Here is a 25,993-nt window from a genome sequence, read left to right as displayed (position 1 = left end):
TTACCAACATCAATGTATCCTACTGCTTGTTAGCCAACAGAGTGGCCCTCATGTCCGACAACATCTTGCTTTAGCTTTATGATGTCAGCTTGCTAGGCAACAGAGTGGCCCTCATGTCAGACAACATCTGATTAGCTTTATGATGTCAGCGCACCACTGGACCAATTGTCCTTGTGGCAGCTGACCACACAGGAGGATGACATCAGAAGTTATGCAGTAGGTTACTATCTGTATTCATGACTACAAGGCAAGTAGGAGGGGGAATGGTAAAGGACTCTGAACCACTCAAAGCACTGGGGCCTTTTTGAAAGTCGGATGGAGATACATAAACAGATTATCCTTAACAATCCATCTTGAGTATCAGAGTCCAACATACGGAGTGCAGGAGAAGAGGTGAAATGAGCTTCCTTCCGTGAGAATGTAACACGCTCGTTCTGAAATGAGGTAGTACATTTCAGCCTCAAAGGCAGCAATTTGCTCGAATGGAACATTGCTAGTTCCAGGACCTAAAGCAGGCTTTAGTAACGTTGGAGACAGCCGGGCTTTTATGAATTATTATGACCAACACAATGTGATCCATATTACTTTCAGCTTGACAGAAATTCTATTCAGGCACAGTCTCCCACTACAAGCTAGTGAGGACATGCTGATGCTGTGAACTTTTTAATGCCTAAAGGAATGATTGGGAGTTTTACTTACCATATAAATTGGTAAAATGATGCCGTATGCCGGAAGACTTCCTTTTTTTTTTTCCTTCAGTCTCGGCAATTCAGAGAAACTGTTGTGAAACACTGCCACCGGTGGTCATTCAGTATAATCAGCAGATGGAAAAGTCCACTGTTGGCACATTTTCTATAAGCAATACAAAAAAATCTTGATTTTTATAATGGGTAAACAGATCAATACTATGGAGTCTTTTATTGTGTAAATCAACAGCTCATTAGAAAATCAAATCTCAATTTTAGCTTTTTATCCTCGCATACTTCTCTGCATCCCTTGCCTCATTTGCTAAAACTCTCTAAACAACTGTAGCGCGTACATTAGGACATAGATCAATAGATGTTTTTGCCAGCCTAGTGGCAGTGAACCATTCTCACTTCTTTTGTTTTAGGATATGGTACACCAGTAGCAATTAAGCCAGCTGATAAGTTGAGAGTAAGGGTTATGCCACAGTTCATGGGAATAATAAAAACTATGAATAGCATAATGACCATCTCCATTTTAGCCAATTCCCACCACTTCAGAAATGGTGAAGATGACTCTTATCCTCAAACGTACGTTGATACAAAACGAGAAGTCTCAAAAACTTTCCTAATTTCTTTCATCTTAGTTTTCAGTTGGACATCCTGTCCACCCTGCTACTCATTTAGTTACCAACATCAATGTATCCTACTGCTTGTTAGCCAACAGAGTGGCCCTCATGTCCGACAACATCTTGCTTTAGCTTTATGATGTCAGCTTGCTAGGCAACAGAGTGGCCCTCATGTCAGACAACATCTGATTAGCTTTATGATGTCAGCGCACCACTGGACCAATTGTCCTTGTGGCAGCTGACCACACAGGAGGATGAGATCAGAAGTTATGCAGTAGGTTACTATCTGTATTCATGACTACAAGGCAAGTAGGAGGGGGAATGGTAAAGGACTCTGAACCACTCAAAGCACTGGGGCCTTTTTGAAAGTCGGATGGAGATACATAAACAGATTATCCTTAACAATCCATCTTGAGTATCAGAGTCCAACATAGGGAGTGCAGGAGAAGAGGTGAAATGAGCTTCCTTCCGTGAGAATGTAACACGCTCGTTCTGAAATGAGGTAGTACATTTCAGCCTCAAAGGCAGCAATTTGCTCGAATGGAACATTGCTAGTTCCAGGATCTAAAGCAGGCTTTAGTAGCGTTGGAGACAGCCGGGCTTTTATGAATTATTATGACCAACACAATGTGATCCATATTACTTTCAGCTTGACAGAAATTCTATTCAGGCACAGTCTCCCACTACAAGCTAGTGAGGACATGCTGATGCTGTGAACTTTTTAATGCCTAAAGGAATGATTGGGAGTTTTACTTACCATATAAATTGGTAAAATGATGCCGTATGCCGGAAGACTTCCTTTTTTTTTTTCCTTCAGTCTCGGCAATTCAGAGAAACTGTTGTGAAACACTGCCACCGGTGGTCATTCAGTATAATCAGCAGATGGAAAAGTCCACTGTTGGCACATTTTCTATAAGCAATACAAAAAAATCTTGATTTTTATAATGGGTAAACAGATCAATACTATGGAGTCTTTTATTGTGTAAATCAACAGCTCATTAGAAAATCAAATCTCAATTTTAGCTTTTTATCCTCGCATACTTCTCTGCATCCCTTGCCTCATTTGCTAAAACTCTCTAAACAACTGTAGCGCGTACATTAGGACATAGATCAATAGATGTTTTTGCCAGCCAAGTGGCAGTGAACCATTCTCACTTCTTTTGTTTTAGGATATGGTACACCAGTAGCAATTAAGCCAGCTGATAAGTTGAGAGTAAGGGTTATGCCACAGTTCATGGGAATAATAAAAACTATGAATAGCATAATGACCATCTCCATTTTAGCCAATTCCCACCACTTCAGAAATGGTGAAGATGACTCTTATCCTCAAACGTACGTTGATACAAAACGAGAAGTCTCAAAAACTTTCCTAATTTCTTTCATCTTAGTTTTGAGTTGGACATCCTGTCCACCCTGCTACTCATTTAGTTACCAACATCAATGTATCCGACTGCTTGTTAGCCAACAGAGTGGCCCTCATGTCCGACAACATCTTGCTTTAGCTTTATGATGTCAGCTTGCTAGGCAACAGAGTGGCCCTCATGTCAGACAACATCTGATTAGCTTTATGATGTCAGCGCACCACTGGACCAATTGTCCTTGTGGCAGCTGACCACACAGGAGGATGAGATCAGAAGTTATGCAGTAGGTTACTATCTGTATTCATGACTACAAGGCAAGTAGGAGGGGGAATGGTAAAGGACTCTGAACCACTCAAAGCACTGGGGCCTTTTTGAAAGTCGGATGGCGATACATAAACAGATTATCCTTAACAATCCATCTTGAGTATCAGAGTCCAACATAGGGAGTGCAGGAGAAGAGGTGAAATGAGCTTCCTTCCGTGAGAATGTAACACGCTCGTTCTGAAATGAGGTAGTACATTTCAGCCTCAAAGGCAGCAATTTGCTCGAATGGAACATTGCTAGTTCCAGGATCTAAAGCAGGCTTTAGTAGCGTTGGAGACAGCCGGGCTTTTATGAATTATTATGACCAACACAATGTGATCCATATTACTTTCAGCTTGACAGAAATTCTATTCAGGCACAGTCTCCCACTACAAGCTAGTGAGGACATGCTGATGCTGTGAACTTTTTAATGCCTAAAGGAATGATTGGGAGTTTTACTTACCATATAAATTGGTAAAATGATGCCGTATGCCGGAAGACTTCCTTTTTTTTTTTTTTCCTTCAGTCTCGGCAATTCAGAGAAACTCGGTTGTGAAACACTGCCACCGGTGGTCATTCAGTATAATCTGCAGATGGAAAAGTCCACTGTTAGCACATTTTCTATAAGCGATACAAAAAAATCTTGATTTTTATAAAGGGTAAACAGATCAATACTATGGAGTCTTTTATTGTGTAAATCAACAGCTCATTAGAAAATCAAATCTCAATTTTAGCTTTTTATCCTCGCATACTTCTCTGCATCCCTTGCCTCATTTGCTAAAACTCTCTAAACAACTGTAGCGCGTACATTAGGACATAGATCAATAGATGTTTTTGCCAGCCAAGTGGCAGTGAACCATTCTCACTTCTTTTGTTTTAGGATATGGTACACCAGTAGCAATTAAGCCAGCTGATAAGTTGAGAGTAAGGGTTATGCCACAGTTCATGGGAATAATAAAAACTATGAATAGCATAATGACCATCTCCATTTTAGCCAATTCCCACCACTTCAGAAATGGTGAAGATGACTCTTATCCTCAAACGTACGTTGATACAAAATGACAAGTCTCAAAAACTTTCCTAATTTCTTTCATCTTAGTTTTCAGTTGGACATCCTGTCCACCCTGCTACTCATTTAGTTACCAACATCAATGTATCCTACTGCTTGTTAGCCAACAGAGTGGCCCTCATGTCCGACAACATCTTGCTTTAGCTTTATGATGTCAGCTTGCTAGGCAACAGAGTGGCCCTCATGTCAGACAACATCTGATTAGCTTTATGATGTCAGCGCACCACTGGACAAATTGTCCTTGTGGCAGCTGACCACACAGGAGGATGAGATCAGAAGTTATGCAGTAGGTTACTATCTGTATTCATGACTACAAGGCAAGTAGGAGGGGGAATGGTAAAGGACTCTGAACCACTCAAAGCACTGGGGCCTTTTTGAAAGTCGGATGGAGATACATAAACAGATTATCCTTAACAATCCATCTTGAGAATCAGAGTCCAACATAGGGAGTGCAGGAGAAGAGGTGAAATGAGCTTCCTTCCATGAGAATGTAACACGCTCGTTCTGAAATGAGGTAGTACATTTCAGCCTCAAAGGCAGCAATTTGCTCGAATGGAACATTGCTAGTTCCAGGATCTAAAGCAGGCTTTAGTAGCGTTGGAGACAGCCGGGCTTTTATGAATTATTATGACCAACACAATGTGATCCATATTACTTTCAGCTTGACAGAAATTCTATTCAGGCACAGTCTCCCACTACAAGCTAGTGAGGACATGCTGATGCTGTGAACTTTTTAATGCCTAAAGGAATGATTGGGAGTTTTACTTACCATATAAATTGGTAAAATGATGCCGTATGCCGGAAGACTTCAATTTTTTTTTTTTCCTTCAGTCTCGGCAATTCAGAGAAACTCGGTTGTGAAACACTGCCACCGGTGGTCATTCAGTATAATCTGCAGATGGAAAAGTCCACTGTTAGCACATTTTCTATAAGCGATACAAAAAAATCTTGATTTTTATAAAGGGTAAACAGATCAATACTATGGAGTCTTTTATTGTGTAAATCAACAGCTCATTAGAAAATCAAATCTCAATTTTAGCTTTTTATCCTCGCATACTTCTCTGCATCCCTTGCCTCATTTGCTAAAACTCTCTAAACAACTGTAGCGCGTACATTAGGACATAGATCAATAGATGTTTTTGCCAGCCAAGTGGCAGTGAACCATTCTCACTTCTTTTGTTTTAGGATATGGTACACCAGTAGCAATTAAGCCAGCTGATAAGTTGAGAGTAAGGGTTATGCCACAGTTCATGGGAATAATAAAAACTATGAATAGCATAATGACCATCTCCATTTTAGCCAATTCCCACCACTTCAGAAATGGTGAAGATGACTCTTATCCTCAAACGTACGTTGATACAAAATGACAAGTCTCAAAAACTTTCCTAATTTCTTTCATCTTAGTTTTCAGTTGGACATCCTGTCCACCCTGCTACTCATTTAGTTACCAACATCAATGTATCCTACTGCTTGTTAGCCAACAGAGTGGCCCTCATGTCCGACAACATCTTGCTTTAGCTTTATGATGTCAGCTTGCTAGGCAACAGAGTGGCCCTCATGTCAGACAACATCTGATTAGCTTTATGATGTCAGCGCACCACTGGACAAATTGTCCTTGTGGCAGCTGACCACACAGGAGGATGAGATCAGAAGTTATGCAGTAGGTTACTATCTGTATTCATGACTACAAGGCAAGTAGGAGGGGGAATGGTAAAGGACTCTGAACCACTCAAAGCACTGGGGCCTTTTTGAAAGTCGGATGGAGATACATAAACAGATTATCCTTAACAATCCATCTTGAGAATCAGAGTCCAACATAGGGAGTGCAGGAGAAGAGGTGAAATGAGCTTCCTTCCATGAGAATGTAACACGCTCGTTCTGAAATGAGGTAGTACATTTCAGCCTCAAAGGCAGCAATTTGCTCGAATGGAACATTGCTAGTTCCAGGATCTAAAGCAGGCTTTAGTAGCGTTGGAGACAGCCGGGCTTTTATGAATTATTATGACCAACACAATGTGATCCATATTACTTTCAGCTTGACAGAAATTCTATTCAGGCACAGTCTCCCACTACAAGCTAGTGAGGACATGCTGATGCTGTGAACTTTTTAATGCCTAAAGGAATGATTGGGAGTTTTACTTACCATATAAATTGGTAAAATGATGCCGTATGCCGGAAGACTTCAATTTTTTTTTTTTCCTTCAGTCTCGGCAATTCAGAGAAACTCGGTTGTGAAACACTGCCGGCGGTGGTCATTCAGTATAATCTGCAGATGGAAAAGTCCACTGTTAGCACATTTTCTATAAGCGATACAAAAAAATCTTGATTTTTATAAAGGGTAAACAGATCAATACTATGGAGTCTTTTATTGTGTAAATCAACAGCTCATTAGAAAATCAAATCTCAATTTTAGCTTTTTATCCTCGCATACTTCTCTGCATCCCTTGCCTCATTTGCTAAAACTCTCTAAACAACTGTAGCGCGTACATTAGGACATAGATCAATAGATGTTTTTGCCAGCCAAGTGGCAGTGAACCATTCTCACTTCTTTTGTTTTAGGATATGGTACACCAGTAGCAATTAAGCCAGCTGATAAGTTGAGAGTAAGGGTTATGCCACAGTTCATGGGAATAATAAAAACTATGAATAGCATAATGACCATCTCCATTTTAGCCAATTCCCACCACTTCAGAAATGGTGAAGATGACTCTTATCCTCAAACGTACGTTGATACAAAACGAGAAGTCTCAAAAACTTTCCTAATTTCTTTCATCTTAGTTTTCAGTTGGACATCCTGTCCACCCTGCTACTCATTTAGTTACCAACATCAATGTATCCGACTGCTTGTTAGCCAACAGAGTGGCCCTCATGTCCGACAACATCTTGCTTTAGCTTTATGATGTCAGCTTGCTAGGCAACAGAGTGGCCCTCATGTCAGACAACATCTGATTAGCTTTATGATGTCAGCGCACCACTGGACCAATTGTCCTTGTGGCAGCTGACCACACAGGAGGATGAGATCAGAAGTTATGCAGTAGGTTACTATCTGTATTCATGACTACAAGGCAAGTAGGAGGGGGAATGGTAAAGGACTCTGAACCACTCAAAGCACTGGGGCCTTTTTGAAAGTCGGATGGCGATACATAAACAGATTATCCTTAACAATCCATCTTGAGTATCAGAGTCCAACATAGGGAGTGCAGGAGAAGAGGTGAAATGAGCTTCCTTCCGTGAGAATGTAACACGCTCGTTCTGAAATGAGGTAGTACATTTCAGCCTCAAAGGCAGCAATTTGCTCGAATGGAACATTGCTAGTTCCAGGATCTAAAGCAGGCTTTAGTAGCGTTGGAGACAGCCGGGCTTTTATGAATTATTATGACCAACACAATGTGATCCATATTACTTTCAGCTTGACAGAAATTCTATTCAGGCACAGTCTCCCACTACAAGCTAGTGAGGACATGCTGATGCTGTGAACTTTTTAATGCCTAAAGGAATGATTGGGAGTTTTACTTACCATATAAATTGGTAAAATGATGCCGTATGCCGGAAGACTTCCTTTTTTTTTTTTTTCCTTCAGTCTCGGCAATTCAGAGAAACTCGGTTGTGAAACACTGCCACCGGTGGTCATTCAGTATAATCTGCAGATGGAAAAGTCCACTGTTAGCACATTTTCTATAAGCGATACAAAAAAATCTTGATTTTTATAAAGGGTAAACAGATCAATACTATGGAGTCTTTTATTGTGTAAATCAACAGCTCATTAGAAAATCAAATCTCAATTTTAGCTTTTTATCCTCGCATACTTCTCTGCATCCCTTGCCTCATTTGCTAAAACTCTCTAAACAACTGTAGCGCGTACATTAGGACATAGATCAATAGATGTTTTTGCCAGCCAAGTGGCAGTGAACCATTCTCACTTCTTTTGTTTTAGGATATGGTACACCAGTAGCAATTAAGCCAGCTGATAAGTTGAGAGTAAGGGTTATGCCACAGTTCATGGGAATAATAAAAACTATGAATAGCATAATGACCATCTCCATTTTAGCCAATTCCCACCACTTCAGAAATGGTGAAGATGACTCTTATCCTCAAACGTACGTTGATACAAAATGACAAGTCTCAAAAACTTTCCTAATTTCTTTCATCTTAGTTTTCAGTTGGACATCCTGTCCACCCTGCTACTCATTTAGTTACCAACATCAATGTATCCTACTGCTTGTTAGCCAACAGAGTGGCCCTCATGTCCGACAACATCTTGCTTTAGCTTTATGATGTCAGCTTGCTAGGCAACAGAGTGGCCCTCATGTCAGACAACATCTGATTAGCTTTATGATGTCAGCGCACCACTGGACAAATTGTCCTTGTGGCAGCTGACCACACAGGAGGATGAGATCAGAAGTTATGCAGTAGGTTACTATCTGTATTCATGACTACAAGGCAAGTAGGAGGGGGAATGGTAAAGGACTCTGAACCACTCAAAGCACTGGGGCCTTTTTGAAAGTCGGATGGAGATACATAAACAGATTATCCTTAACAATCCATCTTGAGAATCAGAGTCCAACATAGGGAGTGCAGGAGAAGAGGTGAAATGAGCTTCCTTCCATGAGAATGTAACACGCTCGTTCTGAAATGAGGTAGTACATTTCAGCCTCAAAGGCAGCAATTTGCTCGAATGGAACATTGCTAGTTCCAGGATCTAAAGCAGGCTTTAGTAGCGTTGGAGACAGCCGGGCTTTTATGAATTATTATGACCAACACAATGTGATCCATATTACTTTCAGCTTGACAGAAATTCTATTCAGGCACAGTCTCCCACTACAAGCTAGTGAGGACATGCTGATGCTGTGAACTTTTTAATGCCTAAAGGAATGATTGGGAGTTTTACTTACCATATAAATTGGTAAAATGATGCCGTATGCCGGAAGACTTCAATTTTTTTTTTTTCCTTCAGTCTCGGCAATTCAGAGAAACTCGGTTGTGAAACACTGCCACCGGTGGTCATTCAGTATAATCTGCAGATGGAAAAGTCCACTGTTAGCACATTTTCTATAAGCGATACAAAAAAATCTTGATTTTTATAAAGGGTAAACAGATCAATACTATGGAGTCTTTTATTGTGTAAATCAACAGCTCATTAGAAAATCAAATCTCAATTTTAGCTTTTTATCCTCGCATACTTCTCTGCATCCCTTGCCTCATTTGCTAAAACTCTCTAAACAACTGTAGCGCGTACATTAGGACATAGATCAATAGATGTTTTTGCCAGCCAAGTGGCAGTGAACCATTCTCACTTCTTTTGTTTTAGGATATGGTACACCAGTAGCAATTAAGCCAGCTGATAAGTTGAGAGTAAGGGTTATGCCACAGTTCATGGGAATAATAAAAACTATGAATAGCATAATGACCATCTCCATTTTAGCCAATTCCCACCACTTCAGAAATGGTGAAGATGACTCTTATCCTCAAACGTACGTTGATACAAAATGACAAGTCTCAAAAACTTTCCTAATTTCTTTCATCTTAGTTTTCAGTTGGACATCCTGTCCACCCTGCTACTCATTTAGTTACCAACATCAATGTATCCTACTGCTTGTTAGCCAACAGAGTGGCCCTCATGTCCGACAACATCTTGCTTTAGCTTTATGATGTCAGCTTGCTAGGCAACAGAGTGGCCCTCATGTCAGACAACATCTGATTAGCTTTATGATGTCAGCGCACCACTGGACAAATTGTCCTTGTGGCAGCTGACCACACAGGAGGATGAGATCAGAAGTTATGCAGTAGGTTACTATCTGTATTCATGACTACAAGGCAAGTAGGAGGGGGAATGGTAAAGGACTCTGAACCACTCAAAGCACTGGGGCCTTTTTGAAAGTCGGATGGAGATACATAAACAGATTATCCTTAACAATCCATCTTGAGAATCAGAGTCCAACATAGGGAGTGCAGGAGAAGAGGTGAAATGAGCTTCCTTCCATGAGAATGTAACACGCTCGTTCTGAAATGAGGTAGTACATTTCAGCCTCAAAGGCAGCAATTTGCTCGAATGGAACATTGCTAGTTCCAGGATCTAAAGCAGGCTTTAGTAGCGTTGGAGACAGCCGGGCTTTTATGAATTATTATGACCAACACAATGTGATCCATATTACTTTCAGCTTGACAGAAATTCTATTCAGGCACAGTCTCCCACTACAAGCTAGTGAGGACATGCTGATGCTGTGAACTTTTTAATGCCTAAAGGAATGATTGGGAGTTTTACTTACCATATAAATTGGTAAAATGATGCCGTATGCCGGAAGACTTCAATTTTTTTTTTTTCCTTCAGTCTCGGCAATTCAGAGAAACTCGGTTGTGAAACACTGCCGGCGGTGGTCATTCAGTATAATCTGCAGATGGAAAAGTCCACTGTTAGCACATTTTCTATAAGCGATACAAAAAAATCTTGATTTTTATAAAGGGTAAACAGATCAATACTATGGAGTCTTTTATTGTGTAAATCAACAGCTCATTAGAAAATCAAATCTCAATTTTAGCTTTTTATCCTCGCATACTTCTCTGCATCCCTTGCCTCATTTGCTAAAACTCTCTAAACAACTGTAGCGCGTACATTAGGACATAGATCAATAGATGTTTTTGCCAGCCAAGTGGCAGTGAACCATTCTCACTTCTTTTGTTTTAGGATATGGTACACCAGTAGCAATTAAGCCAGCTGATAAGTTGAGAGTAAGGGTTATGCCACAGTTCATGGGAATAATAAAAACTATGAATAGCATAATGACCATCTCCATTTTAGCCAATTCCCACCACTTCAGAAATGGTGAAGATGACTCTTATCCTCAAACGTACGTTGATACAAAACGAGAAGTCTCAAAAACTTTCCTAATTTCTTTCATCTTAGTTTTCAGTTGGACATCCTGTCCACCCTGCTACTCATTTAGTTACCAACATCAATGTATCCGACTGCTTGTTAGCCAACAGAGTGGCCCTCATGTCCGACAACATCTTGCTTTAGCTTTATGATGTCAGCTTGCTAGGCAACAGAGTGGCCCTCATGTCAGACAACATCTGATTAGCTTTATGATGTCAGCGCACCACTGGACCAATTGTCCTTGTGGCAGCTGACCACACAGGAGGATGAGATCAGAAGTTATGCAGTAGGTTACTATCTGTATTCATGACTACAAGGCAAGTAGGAGGGGGAATGGTAAAGGACTCTGAACCACTCAAAGCACTGGGGCCTTTTTGAAAGTCGGATGGCGATACATAAACAGATTATCCTTAACAATCCATCTTGAGTATCAGAGTCCAACATAGGGAGTGCAGGAGAAGAGGTGAAATGAGCTTCCTTCCGTGAGAATGTAACACGCTCGTTCTGAAATGAGGTAGTACATTTCAGCCTCAAAGGCAGCAATTTGCTCGAATGGAACATTGCTAGTTCCAGGATCTAAAGCAGGCTTTAGTAGCGTTGGAGACAGCCGGGCTTTTATGAATTATTATGACCAACACAATGTGATCCATATTACTTTCAGCTTGACAGAAATTCTATTCAGGCACAGTCTCCCACTACAAGCTAGTGAGGACATGCTGATGCTGTGAACTTTTTAATGCCTAAAGGAATGATTGGGAGTTTTACTTACCATATAAATTGGTAAAATGATGCCGTATGCCGGAAGACTTCCTTTTTTTTTTTTTCCTTCAGTCTCGGCAATTCAGAGAAACTCGGTTGTGAAACACTGCCACCGGTGGTCATTCAGTATAATCTGCAGATGGAAAAGTCCACTGTTAGCACATTTTCTATAAGCGATACAAAAAAATCTTGATTTTTATAAAGGGTAAACAGATCAATACTATGGAGTCTTTTATTGTGTAAATCAACAGCTCATTAGAAAATCAAATCTCAATTTTAGCTTTTTATCCTCGCATACTTCTCTGCATCCCTTGCCTCATTTGCTAAAACTCTCTAAACAACTGTAGCGCGTACATTAGGACATAGATCAATAGATGTTTTTGCCAGCCAAGTGGCAGTGAACCATTCTCACTTCTTTTGTTTTAGGATATGGTACACCAGTAGCAATTAAGCCAGCTGATAAGTTGAGAGTAAGGGTTATGCCACAGTTCATGGGAATAATAAAAACTATGAATAGCATAATGACCATCTCCATTTTAGCCAATTCCCACCACTTCAGAAATGGTGAAGATGACTCTTATCCTCAAACGTACGTTGATACAAAATGACAAGTCTCAAAAACTTTCCTAATTTCTTTCATCTTAGTTTTCAGTTGGACATCCTGTCCACCCTGCTACTCATTTAGTTACCAACATCAATGTATCCTACTGCTTGTTAGCCAACAGAGTGGCCCTCATGTCCGACAACATCTTGCTTTAGCTTTATGATGTCAGCTTGCTAGGCAACAGAGTGGCCCTCATGTCAGACAACATCTGATTAGCTTTATGATGTCAGCGCACCACTGGACCAATTGTCCTTGTGGCAGCTGACCACACAGGAGGATGACATCAGAAGTTATGCAGTAGGTTACTATCTGTATTCATGACTACACGGCAAGTAGGAGGGGGAATGGTAAAGGACTCTGAACCACTCAAAGCACTGGGGCCTTTTTGAAAGTCGGATGGAGATACATAAACAGATTATCCTTAACAATCCATCTTGAGTATCAGAGTCCAACATACGGAGTGCAGGAGAAGAGGTGAAATGAGCTTCCTTCCGTGAGAATGTAACACGCTCGTTCTGAAATGAGGTAGTACATTTCAGCCTCAAAGGCAGCAATTTGCTCGAATGGAACATTGCTAGTTCCAGGATCTAAAGCAGGCTTTAGTAACGTTGGAGACAGCCGGGCTTTTATGAATTATTATGACCAACACAATGTGATCCATATTACTTTCAGCTTGACAGAAATTCTATTCAGGCACAGTCTCCCACTACAAGCTAGTGAGGACATGCTGATGCTGTGAACTTTTTAATGCCTAAAGGAATGATTGGGAGTTTTACTTACCATATAAATTGGTAAAATGATGCCGTATGCCGGAAGACTTCCTTTTTTTTTTCCTTCAGTCTCGGCAATTCAGAGAAACTGTTGTGAAACACTGCCACCGGTGGTCATTCAGTATAATCAGCAGATGGAAAAGTCCACTGTTGGCACATTTTCTATAAGCAATACAAAAAAATCTTGATTTTTATAATGGGTAAACAGATCAATACTATGGAGTCTTTTATTGTGTAAATCAACAGCTCATTAGAAAATCAAATCTCAATTTTAGCTTTTTATCCTCGCATACTTCTCTGCATCCCTTGCCTCATTTGCTAAAACTCTCTAAACAACTGTAGCGCGTACATTAGGACATAGATCAATAGATGTTTTTGCCAGCCAAGTGGCAGTGAACCATTCTCACTTCTTTTGTTTTAGGATATGGTACACCAGTAGCAATTAAGCCAGCTGATAAGTTGAGAGTAAGGGTTATGCCACAGTTCATGGGAATAATAAAAACTATGAATAGCATAATGACCATCTCCATTTTAGCCAATTCCCACCACTTCAGAAATGGTGAAGATGACTTATCCTCAAACGTACGTTGATACAAAATGACAAGTCTCAAAAACTTTCCTAATTTCTTTCATCTTAGTTTTCAGTTGGACATCCTGTCCACCCTGCTACTCATTTAGTTACCAACATCAATGTATCCTACTGCTTGTTAGCCAACAGAGTGGCCCTCATGTCCGACAACATCTTGCTTTAGCTTTATGATGTCAGCTTGCTAGGCAACAGAGTGGCCCTCATGTCAGACAACATCTGATTAGCTTTATGATGTCAGCGCACCACTGGACCAATTGTCCTTGTGGCAGCTGACCACACAGGAGGATGACATCAGAAGTTATGCAGTAGGTTACTATCTGTATTCATGACTACAAGGCAAGTAGGAGGGGGAATGGTAAAGGACTCTGAACCACTCAAAGCACTGGGGCCTTTTTGAAAGTCGGATGGAGATACATAAACAGATTATCCTTAACAATCCATCTTGAGTATCAGAGTCCAACATACGGAGTGCAGGAGAAGAGGTGAAATGAGCTTCCTTCCGTGAGAATGTAACACGCTCGTTCTGAAATGAGGTAGTACATTTCAGCCTCAAAGGCAGCAATTTGCTCGAATGGAACATTGCTAGTTCCAGGACCTAAAGCAGGCTTTAGTAACGTTGGAGACAGCCGGGCTTTTATGAATTATTATGACCAACACAATGTGATCCATATTACTTTCAGCTTGACAGAAATTCTATTCAGGCACAGTCTCCCACTACAAGCTAGTGAGGACATGCTGATGCTGTGAACTTTTTAATGCCTAAAGGAATGATTGGGAGTTTTACTTACCATATAAATTGGTAAAATGATGCCGTATGCCGGAAGACTTCCTTTTTTTTTTTCCTTCAGTCTCGGCAATTCAGAGAAACTGTTGTGAAACACTGCCACCGGTGGTCATTCAGTATAATCAGCAGATGGAAAAGTCCACTGTTGGCACATTTTCTATAAGCAATACAAAAAAATCTTGATTTTTATAATGGGTAAACAGATCAATACTATGGAGTCTTTTATTGTGTAAATCAACAGCTCATTAGAAAATCAAATCTCAATTTTAGCTTTTTATCCTCGCATACTTCTCTGCATCCCTTGCCTCATTTGCTAAAACTCTCTAAACAACTGTAGCGCGTACATTAGGACATAGATCAATAGATGTTTTTGCCAGCCTAGTGGCAGTGAACCATTCTCACTTCTTTTGTTTTAGGATATGGTACACCAGTAGCAATTAAGCCAGCTGATAAGTTGAGAGTAAGGGTTATGCCACAGTTCATGGGAATAATAAAAACTATGAATAGCATAATGACCATCTCCATTTTAGCCAATTCCCACCACTTCAGAAATGGTGAAGATGACTCTTATCCTCAAACGTACGTTGATACAAAACGAGAAGTCTCAAAAACTTTCCTAATTTCTTTCATCTTAGTTTTCAGTTGGACATCCTGTCCACCCTGCTACTCATTTAGTTACCAACATCAATGTATCCTACTGCTTGTTAGCCAACAGAGTGGCCCTCATGTCCGACAACATCTTGCTTTAGCTTTATGATGTCAGCTTGCTAGGCAACAGAGTGGCCCTCATGTCAGACAACATCTGATTAGCTTTATGATGTCAGCGCACCACTGGACCAATTGTCCTTGTGGCAGCTGACCACACAGGAGGATGACATCAGAAGTTATGCAGTAGGTTACTATCTGTATTCATGACTACAAGGCAAGTAGGAGGGGGAATGGTAAAGGACTCTGAACCACTCAAAGCACTGGGGCCTTTTTGAAAGTCGGATGGAGATACATAAACAGATTATCCTTAACAATCCATCTTGAGTATCAGAGTCCAACATAGGGAGTGCAGGAGAAGAGGTGAAATGAGCTTCCTTCCGTGAGAATGTAACACGCTCGTTCTGAAATGAGGTAGTACATTTCAGCCTCAAAGGCAGCAATTTGCTCGAATGGAACATTGCTAGTTCCAGGATCTAAAGCAGGCTTTAGTAGCGTTGGAGACAGCCGGGCTTTTATGAATTATTATGACCAACACAATGTGATCCATATTACTTTCAGCTTGACAGAAATTCTATTCAGGCACAGTCTCCCACTACAAGCTAGTGAGGACATGCTGATGCTGTGAATTTTTTAATGCCTAAAGGAATGATTGGGAGTTTTACTTACCATATAAATTGGTAAAATGATGCCGTATGCCGGAAGACTTCCATTTTTTTTTTTCTTCAGTCTCGGCAATTCAGAGAAACTCGGTTGTGAAACACTGCCACCGGTGGTCATTCAGTATAATCTGCAGATGGAAAAGTCCACTGTTAGCACATTTTCTATAAGCGATACAAAAAAATCTTGATTTTTATAAAGGGTAAACAGATCAATACTATGGAGTCTTTTATTGTGTAAATCAACAGCTCATTAGAAAATCAAATCTCAATTTTAGCTTTTTATCCTCGCATACTTCTCTGCATCCCTTGCCTCATTTGCTAAAACTCTCTAAACAACTGTAGCGCGTACATTAGGACATAGATCAATAGATGTTTTTGCCAGCCAAGTGGCAGTGAACCATTCTCACTTCTTTTGTTTTAGGATATGGTACACCAGTAGCAATTAAGCCAGCTGATAAGTTGAGAGTAAGGGTTATGCCACAGTTCATGGGAATAATAAAAACTATGAATAGCATAATGACCATCTCCATTTTAGCCAATTCCCACCACTTCAGAAATGGTGAAGATGACTCTTATCCTCAAACGTACGTTGATACAAAATGACAAGTCTCAAAAACTTTCCTAATTTCTTTCATCTTAGTTTTCAGTTGGACATCCTGTCCACCCTGCTACTCATTTAGTTACCAACATCAATGTATCCTACTGCTTGTTAGCCAACAGAGTGGCCCTCATGTCCGACAACATCTTGCTTTAGCTTTATGATGTCAGCTTGCTAGGCAACAGAGTGGCCCTCATGTCAGACAACATCTGATTAGCTTTATGATGTCAGCGCACCACTGGACCAATTGTCCTTGTGGCAGCTGACCACACAGGAGGATGAGATCAGAAGTTATGCAGTAGGTTACTATCTGTATTCATGACTACAAGGCAAGTAGGAGGGGGAATGGTAAAGGACTCTGAACCACTCAAAGCACTGGGGCCTTTTTGAAAGTCGGATGGAGATACATAAACAGATTATCCTTAACAATCCATCTTGAGTATCAGAGTCCAACATAGGGAGTGCAGGAGAAGAGGTGAAATGAGCTTCCTTCCGTGAGAATGTAACACGCTCGTTCTGAAATGAGGTAGTACATTTCAGCCTCAAAGGCAGCAATTTGCTCGAATGGAACATTGCTAGTTCCAGGATCTAAAGCAGGCTTTAGTAGCGTTGGAGACAGCCGGGCTTTTATGAATTATTATGACCAACACAATGTGATCCATATTACTTTCAGCTTGACAGAAATTCTATTCAGGCACAGTCTCCCACTACAAGCTAGTGAGGACATGCTGATGCTGTGAACTTTTTAATGCCTAAAGGAATGATTGGGAGTTTTACTTACCATATAAATTGGTAAAATGATGCCGTATGCCGGAAGACTTCCTTTTTTTTTTTTTCCTTCAGTCTCGGCAATTCAGAGAAACTCGGTTGTGAAACACTGCCACCGGTGGTCATTCAGTATAATCTGCAGATGGAAAAGTCCACTGTTAGCACATTTTCTATAAGCGATACAAAAAAATCTTGATTTTTATAAAGGGTAAACAGATCAATACTATGGAGTCTTTTATTGTGTAAATCAACAGCTCATTAGAAAATCAAATCTCAATTTTAGCTTTTTATCCTCGCATACTTCTCTGCATCCCTTGCCTCATTTGCTAAAACTCTCTAAACAACTGTAGCGCGTACATTAGGACATAGATCAATAGATGTTTTTGCCAGCCAAGTGGCAGTGAACCATTCTCACTTCTTTTGTTTTAGGATATGGTACACCAGTAGCAATTAAGCCAGCTGATAAGTTGAGAGTAAGGGTTATGCCACAGTTCATGGGAATAATAAAAACTATGAATAGCATAATGACCATCTCCATTTTAGCCAATTCCCACCACTTCAGAAATGGTGAAGATGACTCTTATCCTCAAACGTACGTTGATACAAAACGAGAAGTCTCAAAAACTTTCCTAATTTCTTTCATCTTAGTTTTCAGTTGGACATCCTGTCCACCCTGCTACTCATTTAGTTACCAACATCAATGTATCCGACTGCTTGTTAGCCAACAGAGTGGCCCTCATGTCCGACAACATCTTGCTTTAGCTTTATGATGTCAGCTTGCTAGGCAACAGAGTGGCCCTCATGTCAGACAACATCTGATTAGCTTTATGATGTCAGCGCACCACTGGACCAATTGTCCTTGTGGCAGCTGACCACACAGGAGGATGAGATCAGAAGTTATGCAGTAGGTTACTATCTGTATTCATGACTACAAGGCAAGTAGGAGGGGGAATGGTAAAGGACTCTGAACCACTCAAAGCACTGGGGCCTTTTTGAAAGTCGGATGGCGATACATAAACAGATTATCCTTAACAATCCATCTTGAGTATCAGAGTCCAACATAGGGAGTGCAGGAGAAGAGGTGAAATGAGCTTCCTTCCGTGAGAATGTAACACGCTCGTTCTGAAATGAGGTAGTACATTTCAGCCTCAAAGGCAGCAATTTGCTCGAATGGAACATTGCTAGTTCCAGGATCTAAAGCAGGCTTTAGTAGCGTTGGAGACAGCCGGGCTTTTATGAATTATTATGACCAACACAATGTGATCCATATTACTTTCAGCTTGACAGAAATTCTATTCAGGCACAGTCTCCCACTACAAGCTAGTGAGGACATGCTGATGCTGTGAACTTTTTAATGCCTAAAGGAATGATTGGGAGTTTTACTTACCATATAAATTGGTAAAATGATGCCGTATGCCGGAAGACTTCCTTTTTTTTTTTTTTCCTTCAGTCTCGGCAATTCAGAGAAACTCGGTTGTGAAACACTGCCACCGGTGGTCATTCAGTATAATCTGCGGATGGAAAAGTCCACTGTTAGCACATTTTCTATAAGCGATACAAAAAAATCTTGATTTTTATAAAGGGTAAACAGATCAATACTATGGAGTCTTTTATTGTGTAAATCAACAGCTCATTAGAAAATCAAATCTCAATTTTAGCTTTTTATCCTCGCATACTTCTCTGCATCCCTTGCCTCATTTGCTAAAACTCTCTAAACAACTGTAGCGCGTACATTAGGACATAGATCAATAGATGTTTTTGCCAGCCAAGTGGCAGTGAACCATTCTCACTTCTTTTGTTTTAGGATATGGTACACCAGTAGCAATTAAGCCAGCTGATAAGTTGAGAGTAAGGGTTATGCCACAGTTCATGGGAATAATAAAAACTATGAATAGCATAATGACCATCTCCATTTTAGCCAATTCCCACCACTTCAGAAATGGTGAAGATGACTCTTATCCTCAAACGTACGTTGATACAAAATGACAAGTCTCAAAAACTTTCCTAATTTCTTTCATCTTAGTTTTCAGTTGGACATCCTGTCCACCCTGCTACTCATTTAGTTACCAACATCAATGTATCCTACTGCTTGTTAGCCAACAGAGTGGCCCTCATGTCCGACAACATCTTGCTTTAGCTTTATGATGTCAGCTTGCTAGGCAACAGAGTGGCCCTCATGTCAGACAACATCTGATTAGCTTTATGATGTCAGCGCACCACTGGACCAATTGTCCTTGTGGCAGCTGACCACACAGGAGGATGACATCAGAAGTTATGCAGTAGGTTACTATCTGTATTCATGACTACAAGGCAAGTAGGAGGGGGAATGGTAAAGGACTCTGAACCACTCAAAGCACTGGGGCCTTTTTGAAAGTCGGATGGAGATACATAAACAGATTATCCTTAACAATCCATCTTGAGTATCAGAGTCCAACATAGGGAGTGCAGGAGAAGAGGTGAAATGAGCTTCCTTCCATGAGAATGTAACACGCTCGTTCTGAAATGAGGTAGTACATTTCAGCCTCAAAGGCAGCAATTTGCTCGAATGGAACATTGCTAGTTCCAGGATCTAAAGCAGGCTTTAGTAGCGTTGGAGACAGCCGGGCTTTTATGAATTATTATGACCAACACAATGTGATCCATATTACTTTCAGCTTGACAGAAATTCTATTCAGGCACAGTCTCCCACTACAAGCTAGTGAGGACATGCTGATGCTGTGAACTTTTTAATGCCTAAAGGAATGATTGGGAGTTTTACTTACCATATAAATTGGTAAAATGATGCCGTATGCCGGAAGACTTCAATTTTTTTTTTCCTTCAGTCTCGGCAATTCAGAGAAACTCGGTTGTGAAACACTGCCACCGGTGGTCATTCAGTATAATCTGCAGATGGAAAAGTCCACTGTTAGCACATTTTCTATAAGCGATACAAAAAAATCTTGATTTTTATAAAGGGTAAACAGATCAATACTATGGAGTCTTTTATTGTGTAAATCAACAGCTCATTAGAAAATCAAATCTCAATTTTAGCTTTTTATCCTCGCATACTTCTCTGCATCCCTTGCCTCATTTGCTAAAACTCTCTAAACAACTGTAGCGCGTACATTAGGACATAGATCAATAGATGTTTTTGCCAGCCAAGTGGCAGTGAACCATTCTCACTTCTTTTGTTTTAGGATATGGTACACCAGTAGCAATTAAGCCAGCTGATAAGTTGAGAGTAAGGGTTATGCCACAGTTCATGGGAATAATAAAAACTATGAATAGCATAATGACCATCTCCATTTTAGCCAATTCCCACCACTTCAGAAATGGTGAAGATGACTCTTATCCTCAAACGTACGTTGATACAAAATGACAAGTCTCAAAAACTTTCCTAATTTCTTTCATCTTAGTTTTCAGTTGGACATCCTGTCCACCCTGCTACTCATTTAGTTACCAACATCAATGTATCCTACTGCTTGTTAGCCAACAGAGTGGCCCTCATGTCCGACAACATCTTGCTTTAGCTTTATGATGTCAGCTTGCTAGGCAACAGAGTGGCCCTCATGTCAGACAACATCTGATTAGCTTTATGATGTCAGCGCACCACTGGACCAATTGTCCTTGTGGCAGCTGACCACACAGGAGGATGAGATCAGAAGTTATGCAGTAGGTTACTATCTGTATTCATGACTACAAGGCAAGTAGGAGGGGGAATGGTAAAGGACTCTGAACCACTCAAAGCACTGGGGCCTTTTTGAAAGTCGGATGGAGATACATAAACAGATTATCCTTAACAATCCATCTTGAGTATCAGAGTCCAACATAGGGAGTGCAGGAGAAGAGGTGAAATGAGCTTCCTTCCGTGAGAATGTAACACGCTCGTTCTGAAATGAGGTAGTACATTTCAGCCTCAAAGGCAGCAATTTGCTCGAATGGAACATTGCTAGTTCCAGGATCTAAAGCAGGCTTTAGTAGCGTTGGAGACAGCCGGGCTTTTATGAATTATTATGACCAACACAATGTGATCCATATTACTTTCAGCTTGACAGAAATTCTATTCAGGCACAGTCTCCCACTACAAGCTAGTGAGGACATGCTGATGCTGTGAACTTTTTAATGCCTAAAGGAATGATTGGGAGTTTTACTTACCATATAAATTGGTAAAATGATGCCGTATGCCGGAAGACTTCCTTTTTTTTTTTTTCCTTCAGTCTCGGCAATTCAGAGAAACTCGGTTGTGAAACACTGCCACCGGTGGTCATTCAGTATAATCTGCAGATGGAAAAGTCCACTGTTAGCACATTTTCTATAAGCGATACAAAAAAATCTTGATTTTTATAAAGGGTAAACAGATCAATACTATGGAGTCTTTTATTGTGTAAATCAACAGCTCATTAGAAAATCAAATCTCAATTTTAGCTTTTTATCCTCGCATACTTCTCTGCATCCCTTGCCTCATTTGCTAAAACTCTCTAAACAACTGTAGCGCGTACATTAGGACATAGATCAATAGATGTTTTTGCCAGCCAAGTGGCAGTGAACCATTCTCACTTCTTTTGTTTTAGGATATGGTACACCAGTAGCAATTAAGCCAGCTGATAAGTTGAGAGTAAGGGTTATGCCACAGTTCATGGGAATAATAAAAACTATGAATAGCATAATGACCATCTCCATTTTAGCCAATTCCCACCACTTCAGAAATGGTGAAGATGACTCTTATCCTCAAACGTACGTTGATACAAAACGAGAAGTCTCAAAAACTTTCCTAATTTCTTTCATCTTAGTTTTCAGTTGGACATCCTGTCCACCCTGCTACTCATTTAGTTACCAACATCAATGTATCCGACTGCTTGTTAGCCAACAGAGTGGCCCTCATGTCCGACAACATCTTGCTTTAGCTTTATGATGTCAGCTTGCTAGGCAACAGAGTGGCCCTCATGTCAGACAACATCTGATTAGCTTTATGATGTCAGCGCACCACTGGACCAATTGTCCTTGTGGCAGCTGACCACACAGGAGGATGAGATCAGAAGTTATGCAGTAGGTTACTATCTGTATTCATGACTACAAGGCAAGTAGGAGGGGGAATGGTAAAGGACTCTGAACCACTCAAAGCACTGGGGCCTTTTTGAAAGTCGGATGGCGATACATAAACAGATTATCCTTAACAATCCATCTTGAGTATCAGAGTCCAACATAGGGAGTGCAGGAGAAGAGGTGAAATGAGCTTCCTTCCGTGAGAATGTAACACGCTCGTTCTGAAATGAGGTAGTACATTTCAGCCTCAAAGGCAGCAATTTGCTCGAATGGAACATTGCTAGTTCCAGGATCTAAAGCAGGCTTTAGTAGCGTTGGAGACAGCCGGGCTTTTATGAATTATTATGACCAACACAATGTGATCCATATTACTTTCAGCTTGACAGAAATTCTATTCAGGCACAGTCTCCCACTACAAGCTAGTGAGGACATGCTGATGCTGTGAACTTTTTAATGCCTAAAGGAATGATTGGGAGTTTTACTTACCATATAAATTGGTAAAATGATGCCGTATGCCGGAAGACTTCCTTTTTTTTTTTTTTCCTTCAGTCTCGGCAATTCAGAGAAACTCGGTTGTGAAACACTGCCACCGGTGGTCATTCAGTATAATCTGCGGATGGAAAAGTCCACTGTTAGCACATTTTCTATAAGCGATACAAAAAAATCTTGATTTTTATAAAGGGTAAACAGATCAATACTATGGAGTCTTTTATTGTGTAAATCAACAGCTCATTAGAAAATCAAATCTCAATTTTAGCTTTTTATCCTCGCATACTTCTCTGCATCCCTTGCCTCATTTGCTAAAACTCTCTAAACAACTGTAGCGCGTACATTAGGACATAGATCAATAGATGTTTTTGCCAGCCAAGTGGCAGTGAACCATTCTCACTTCTTTTGTTTTAGGATATGGTACACCAGTAGCAATTAAGCCAGCTGATAAGTTGAGAGTAAGGGTTATGCCACAGTTCATGGGAATAATAAAAACTATGAATAGCATAATGACCATCTCCATTTTAGCCAATTCCCACCACTTCAGAAATGGTGAAGATGACTCTTATCCTCAAACGTACGTTGATACAAAATGACAAGTCTCAAAAACTTTCCTAATTTCTTTCATCTTAGTTTTCAGTTGGACATCCTGTCCACCCTGCTACTCATTTAGTTACCAACATCAATGTATCCTACTGCTTGTTAGCCAACAGAGTGGCCCTCATGTCCGACAACATCTTGCTTTAGCTTTATGATGTCAGCTTGCTAGGCAACAGAGTGGCCCTCATGTCAGACAACATCTGATTAGCTTTATGATGTCAGCGCACCACTGGACCAATTGTCCTTGTGGCAGCTGACCACACAGGAGGATGACATCAGAAGTTATGCAGTAGGTTACTATCTGTATTCATGACTACAAGGCAAGTAGGAGGGGGAATGGTAAAGGACTCTGAACCACTCAAAGCACTGGGGCCTTTTTGAAAGTCGGATGGAGATACATAAACAGATTATCCTTAACAATCCATCTTGAGTATCAGAGTCCAACATAGGGAGTGCAGGAGAAGAGGTGAAATGAGCTTCCTTCCATGAGAATGTAACACGCTCGTTCTGAAATGAGGTAGTACATTTCAGCCTCAAAGGCAGCAATTTGCTCGAATGGAACATTGCTAGTTCCAGGATCTAAAGCAGGCTTTAGTAGCGTTGGAGACAGCCGGGCTTTTATGAATTATTATGACCAACACAATGTGATCCATATTACTTTCAGCTTGACAGAAATTCTATTCAGGCACAGTCTCCCACTACAAGCTAGTGAGGACATGCTGATGCTGTGAACTTTTTAATGCCTAAAGGAATGATTGGGAGTTTTACTTACCATATAAATTGGTAAAATGATGCCGTATGCCGGAAGACTTCAATTTTTTTTTTCCTTCAGTCTCGGCAATTCAGAGAAACTCGGTTGTGAAACACTGCCACCGGTGGTCATTCAGTATAATCTGCAGATGGAAAAGTCCACTGTTAGCACATTTTCTATAAGCGATACAAAAAAATCTTGATTTTTATAAAGGGTAAACAGATCAATACTATGGAGTCTTTTATTGTGTAAATCAACAGCTCATTAGAAAATCAAATCTCAATTTTAGCTTTTTATCCTCGCATACTTCTCTGCATCCCTTGCCTCATTTGCTAAAACTCTCTAAACAACTGTAGCGCGTACATTAGGACATAGATCAATAGATGTTTTTGCCAGCCAAGTGGCAGTGAACCATTCTCACTTCTTTTGTTTTAGGATATGGTACACCAGTAGCAATTAAGCCAGCTGATAAGTTGAGAGTAAGGGTTATGCCACAGTTCATGGGAATAATAAAAACTATGAATAGCATAATGACCATCTCCATTTTAGCCAATTCCCACCACTTCAGAAATGGTGAAGATGACTCTTATCCTCAAACGTACGTTGATACAAAATGACAAGTCTCAAAAACTTTCCTAATTTCTTTCATCTTAGTTTTCAGTTGGACATCCTGTCCACCCTGCTACTCATTTAGTTACCAACATCAATGTATCCTACTGCTTGTTAGCCAACAGAGTGGCCCTCATGTCCGACAACATCTTGCTTTAGCTTTATGATGTCAGCTTGCTAGGCAACAGAGTGGCCCTCATGTCAGACAACATCTGATTAGCTTTATGATGTCAGCGCACCACTGGACCAATTGTCCTTGTGGCAGCTGACCACACAGGAGGATGAGATCAGAAGTTATGCAGTAGGTTACTATCTGTATTCATGACTACAAGGCAAGTAGGAGGGGGAATGGTAAAGGACTCTGAACCACTCAAAGCACTGGGGCCTTTTTGAAAGTCGGATGGAGATACATAAACAGATTATCCTTAACAATCCATCTTGAGTATCAGAGTCCAACATAGGGAGTGCAGGAGAAGAGGTGAAATGAGCTTCCTTCCGTGAGAATGTAACACGCTCGTTCTGAAATGAGGTAGTACATTTCAGCCTCAAAGGCAGCAATTTGCTCGAATGGAACATTGCTAGTTCCAGGATCTAAAGCAGGCTTTAGTAGCGTTGGAGACAGCCGGGCTTTTATGAATTATTATGACCAACACAATGTGATCCATATTACTTTCAGCTTGACAGAAATTCTATTCAGGCACAGTCTCCCACTACAAGCTAGTGAGGACATGCTGATGCTGTGAACTTTTTAATGCCTAAAGGAATGATTGGGAGTTTTACTTACCATATAAATTGGTAAAATGATGCCGTATGCCGGAAGACTTCCTTTTTTTTTTTTTCCTTCAGTCTCGGCAATTCAGAGAAACTCGGTTGTGAAACACTGCCACCGGTGGTCATTCAGTATAATCTGCAGATGGAAAAGTCCACTGTTAGCACATTTTCTATAAGCGATACAAAAAAATCTTGATTTTTATAAAGGGTAAACAGATCAATACTATGGAGTCTTTTATTGTGTAAATCAACAGCTCATTAGAAAATCAAATCTCAATTTTAGCTTTTTATCCTCGCATACTTCTCTGCATCCCTTGCCTCATTTGCTAAAACTCTCTAAACAACTGTAGCGCGTACATTAGGACATAGATCAATAGATGTTTTTGCCAGCCAAGTGGCAGTGAACCATTCTCACTTCTTTTGTTTTAGGATATGGTACACCAGTAGCAATTAAGCCAGCTGATAAGTTGAGAGTAAGGGTTATGCCACAGTTCATGGGAATAATAAAAACTATGAATAGCATAATGACCATCTCCATTTTAGCCAATTCCCACCACTTCAGAAATGGTGAAGATGACTCTTATCCTCAAACGTAC

At 40.5% G+C, this 25,993-nt stretch overlaps 1 long non-coding RNA gene across 1 annotated transcript in view; it reads right to left on the bottom strand.

Annotated features, from left to right (window-relative positions):
- The window catches only part of LOC146785701 (uncharacterized), a 54,974-nt gene that overhangs the window by 19,827 nt on the left and 9,154 nt on the right, over nt 1-25,993 (bottom strand). The window contains exons 8-26 of the long non-coding RNA XR_014970765.1: nt 25,411-25,533; nt 24,039-24,159; nt 22,664-22,787; nt 21,290-21,412; nt 19,918-20,038; nt 18,543-18,666; nt 17,169-17,291; nt 15,797-15,917; nt 14,427-14,579; nt 13,060-13,211; nt 11,686-11,808; nt 10,312-10,434; nt 8,938-9,060; nt 7,563-7,686; nt 6,189-6,311; nt 4,815-4,937; nt 3,440-3,563; nt 2,070-2,222; nt 700-852 (exon numbers count right to left, since the gene is read on the bottom strand). This is a non-coding gene — a long non-coding RNA (uncharacterized LOC146785701). The remainder of the gene's footprint in view (nt 1-699; nt 853-2,069; nt 2,223-3,439; nt 3,564-4,814; nt 4,938-6,188; nt 6,312-7,562; nt 7,687-8,937; nt 9,061-10,311; nt 10,435-11,685; nt 11,809-13,059; nt 13,212-14,426; nt 14,580-15,796; nt 15,918-17,168; nt 17,292-18,542; nt 18,667-19,917; nt 20,039-21,289; nt 21,413-22,663; nt 22,788-24,038; nt 24,160-25,410; nt 25,534-25,993) is intronic.

Source organism: Triturus cristatus, chromosome 11, assembly GCF_964204655.1.
Source record: "Triturus cristatus chromosome 11, aTriCri1.1, whole genome shotgun sequence".
In the NCBI taxonomy this organism is placed as follows: Eukaryota; Metazoa; Chordata; class Amphibia; order Caudata; family Salamandridae; genus Triturus; species Triturus cristatus.
Note: the sequence above shows the minus strand (reverse complement) of the source record. Positions and strands in the feature narration are given on the sequence as shown.